Source organism: Rhinolophus ferrumequinum, chromosome 5 (genome assembly GCF_004115265.2).
Source record: "Rhinolophus ferrumequinum isolate MPI-CBG mRhiFer1 chromosome 5, mRhiFer1_v1.p, whole genome shotgun sequence".
Lineage (NCBI taxonomy): Eukaryota > Metazoa > Chordata > Mammalia > Chiroptera > Rhinolophidae > Rhinolophus > Rhinolophus ferrumequinum.
This window is the reverse complement of record NC_046288.1, coordinates 38,379,958-38,384,498: the sequence shown is the minus strand read 5'-3', so window position 1 is coordinate 38,384,498 and position 4,541 is coordinate 38,379,958. Positions and strand designations below refer to the sequence as shown.

The following is a 4,541-nucleotide window of genomic DNA, read 5'->3' as shown; positions in this document are numbered from 1 at the left end:
CTCCGTGCTCCTAACTCCAAAGGCTGCCAGTTCGATTCCCACATAGGCCAGTGGGCTCTCAACCCCAAGGTAGCCGGTTCTGCCGTTTCAACTCCTCGAGTCCCGCAAGGGATGGTGGGCAGTGCCCCCTGCAACTAAGGTTGAACACGGCACCCTGAGCTGAGCTGCCGCTGAGCTCCCAGATGGCTCAATTGAGCATGGGCTCTCAACCACAAGGTTGCCAGTTCAATTCCTCGAGTCCCACAAGGGATGGTGGGCTGTGCCCCCTGCAACTAGAAACGACAACTGGACCTGGAGCTGAACTGCGCCCTCCACAACTAAGACTGAAAGGACAACAACTTGACTTGGAAAAAAGGCCTGGAAGTACACACTGTTCCCCAATAAAGTCCTGTTCCCCTTCCCCAATAAAAATCTTTAAAAAAAAAAAAAAAAAAGCAAACTTAACAGAGAAGAAAAAAATTGAAGCTTTCCCTGTTTTCCACTGTGTAAACCGCTGCAGTGGAAATAGATGGGTTTGTTCAGTGTACAATCCAACCTCTGTCTACCATGCCTTCCCACACTGCAGAAGCCAGAAAGATAAAAACAACAGTTCCCTGACTCCTTTGCAGATGCGCTTGGGCAAGACTCAAATTTAAACCTGAGTTAAATGGGGAGAGAGATGTCTGTTTTGCTGGTGTAGAGGCAGCAAGATCATGGCTCCAGAGCCTATGCTGGAGCCAGCTTCCTGATTTCTAGATTTGGGCTAAGATGGTAGGTTTCTCAACCAACAGTAGAGGCAGTGGTTTCCTGATCCCAGACTCACAGCTAAGGGAATGTGACCCTGGAGCTAACAGCGGGCCCAGTGGCCACCTGATTCCCAAATTCCTGATTGTGATGAAGTCACAGTTCCTTTGCCAGGTGATTTGGGTTGTCCTTTTTGTAGTAGTCCCTGGAGGGCCAGCCGGGGCCTGCTCCTCCAATCCTTCCAATAAGCACACCTGTGTTAAATCTCCTTCTGCTTAAAATAGCTGAAGTGGTTTCTTTTACATCCAGACGAGCCCTGACTGATAGAGCCTGAACCATAACTCTACCCATCAAACCAGTAGCTTCTGCTTTTTCCATCCATCTACAGAAAACATTCTCTGAGTCTTATCTAAACACTACTTTGTGTTAAGGGCTTTTTTTTTTTTCACACTACTTTAATGACTCCTAAAAAAGAACATAAAATTCCTTTTATGTCTCCTTGTCTCTCTCCTCCATTTTTTAGTCAGCCTCCATTTCCTGGGTCATGGTAAGCTCCTTGAAGTAGATCTATTAATGCAAGGGTTATAAAAACAAGATGTGCCTTGAAAACATAAGGGGACTTGGTGGGACAGGTTGGATTCAAGAATCTCCATTTTTGTTTCATTAAAAATTATTTTTTTGGAAAACTGCACCTGAGAAACATCAAAATCTAGGATTCATTCCATAGTTAGGTTTAAGACAGAACACTTAAGATAATGTACTCAAGCCTTCCAAAGCTGACTTGAGAGAATGAGGTATTTAGTTGTTCTTTGCAATTTCTAAGTCAACCACCACCTTTCAGCATGTGAAGCAAAAAAATAGTAATAATTAATAATTATAACTCCTACTTGTTGAGAGCTTATGTTGTGGAAGATTATATGCTAGATCAGGGGTGTCAAAACTGCGGCCTGCGGGCCAACTGCGGCCCGCAATCCATTGTTAATTTGCCCGCAGCAAATTCCAAAAATATATTTAGTTTACTTAAATAAACCAGGTGAGGCAATACGTACTTCACCTTGAGTGAGTGGCCCGGCTGTTTGTGTATTTTACTGCATATGGCCCTTGGTGAAAAACATTGAAAAAAGGTTTGACACCCCTGTGCTAGATCAACAATTATTTCCAAACCTCACATCACCCCTGAAACATCGTTTCCTTCCTATAGATGAAAAAACAGGCACAGAGAAAGTAAATTGCCTGGGGTTTTAACTCTGTTTAACAATAAATACAATCATCCTTCCAGCATATTCATTCAATCCATCATTTAGTAAATCTTTTCTGAGCACCTCAAAGGAGGTCATACTTCCCAGGGGGCCACACCTTCCGTGGGGTAACACAGGAGATACAATAACTGCGAATAGGTGGAACACAGTTGTGTAGCACACTCACTTCTTTAAACAGAAGATGGCCAGTCCTGCCCACTGTCGTTGCCTGGGAAACCTGACATGACCAGTTCTCAAGGCATCAGGATCCATCTCTGTGAAGTAACACCTTGCTTTGGTTCTGACCTTTTCATTTTTGCTTTCGTGCTTGAGTTAACACCCCAGCACGGCCTCTTATTAGCTATGTAACCTTGGGCAAGATATTTAAACTCTGAGCCTCAATTTCCTCATCCTTAAAGTGAACTTAATAAAACTACCTACCTCGTGGGGGTTATTATAAGGATTAATTGTAAATAGAGCTCTTAGAAGAGTGCTGGCAAACTCCAGAAGCAGCTAGTCTCTCCATAGAGACAGAAGGGGTGGGCTCAAAATCTGAGGGAGTCAATTGCTCCTGGCTCGCTTGGGGGTGCAAGGTGGTGGACATCTCCCTGGATAAGCTCACCCAGAAGCGGAAGAGCAGGGCTGCAGCAAAGGGGTGACCCAATGCCAGACCCGGAGTTGGAGATATCCAATCTCATGATGGGATCCAGCAGAGCCTCCTCAGCCAGCCAGTATGCATAGCCACCTTCCACAGAGGTTTGATGCTTGGCAGAAGACTGGGATTTCGGATGCCTGGCTCCAGCTGGAGTCCAGGATGCCTGGGGAAAGCTTTTGCAGAAAGATGTCCAGTTCCATATCAAAGGGAAAGCGCAAAATGCCAGAGAGAAGCCGAACTCCCGAAAGCCTTAGAGCATGGTGCCCCAGAAGCCCCTCCAGGTGGCCGAAGCCTGGGTAAACCTCTGTTTGAAGCAGCATTCCCCTACTGCCTTCATGAACCCTGCACCCCAATTGGGACAATGACCCCACTCTGAAGCTCACTAAAACCATCCAGTTTCCACAGAAGAAGGCCATGGCACCACTTCATGCTCCTACTGCTGGGATGAGGATCAATGTTATCAATAACCACCAGGCCAAACAGAATTTATAAGACCTGGATGAAGACGATGACTTTGTAGCTCCCATTCCCAGTAAACATGAAATTTGCAGCCTCGAGCAGCTTTCTCCCTCACTCATAGAGGCTGAGCAATCCCAAGTTTCCCACTTCCAAGGCGCTCCCTCTCACCAAAGTAGTTCAAAATGACGCATACACAGTTCCTGCTCTCCCCTATCCTGTTTGAACAAAAACCTAGCTCAATATGTCCTGGACATTAGTGAACAAGGAGTAGCCCCCCAAAGAGCTGCTGTCTGCTGAGCCTGTCCTCAGCCCTTTGGAAGTTACCACGATGACCACGAATAACCTGCATCCTTGAGACACCGAGGAGGACACTGCTGAGCTTTTCTGTATGTGTGGAGCACTGAAGTGGTCTCAGCAGGCCCACTGGTTGTTATCATTACTGCCATTATTACTGTAGCAGAGGTGGTCTTTATGAAGTAGAACAATGCCATTACCAGATATATATGAGATGTAATAACCAGGCCCTGCACAGGCACCCAATGAAGTGCAACCTTCACATGAATGAGAATGTTATCACCTCAGACCAGCCCATCCTGCTACAGGTAAGTGATAGCCCCTCGGTAAAAAGGAAAGTAAGCTGCCTGTCACATCCAACCCCCTGCCGAAGTAGACCCTGTGTCATGCCAGGTAGCATGCGGGGTCTTTGGTCCCGCTCCCCACATAAGAACGCAGGACATGGTGAGGCCAAAAAGGAATACCCATGGAGCCATAGGTAGGGGAGTCATACCGCTGTATTCTCGCTGGCGGCTGGGTTGGAGACACAGGAAGCAGGAGCCACACTATCCGCAACCTGCCGTCCACTTCTCTCTGCCAGCCAACCTCACTTGCTAGCTGCAATCCACCGTGCTAATTGCAATCCACTCTTGCTAGCTCAGCCACCATCTTCTTGCTAGCCCCTTTTTCTGCTAGCGTAGCCATGGCAGTTATATAAGTGGCCAATGGCTCACTGGTTACAGCTGACGGCCAACTAGCCACAACTGATGGCCATCCAATCACAGTTGATGGCCATTTACTACCTGAGCCAGCATTTCCCCACGTGAGGCCGAGAGCCTGGAAACTGCACTCCTGGCTCTGTCCCCACACCCTGACACCATCCTGAAGGCCCTCTTCAGTCCTCAGGAACTTCCATGACCACACAGCCCACCGAATTCAAAATCAAACTTTGAGTTGGAGAGTGAGCAGGGCCAGAGGAGGGTGGCTCTGTTTCCCAAAGCAAAGCTTGTGACCGTCAGACTGGAGGCCCCTGAGCATGGGAAGGGTCTCAGGGATAGAGAACTTCCTCAATGGAGACCAGCCTTTCTGTTATGTTCTACTCTGTGCTCTTCTGTGCATTAACATTTTCTGCAGCATGCTTCTTCTCCCTCCACCTCATCACCAAAAAAAGAAAAAAAAAGAAAAACAAAAAG

General features: G+C 47.2%; 1 pseudogene; it reads left to right on the top strand.

The window, feature by feature from the left end:
• Window positions 1-747: 747 nt before the first annotated feature.
• On the top strand, window positions 748-4,301 carry LOC117022089 (polymerase delta-interacting protein 3-like; annotated as a pseudogene).
• Window positions 4,302-4,541: the final 240 nt, after the last annotated feature.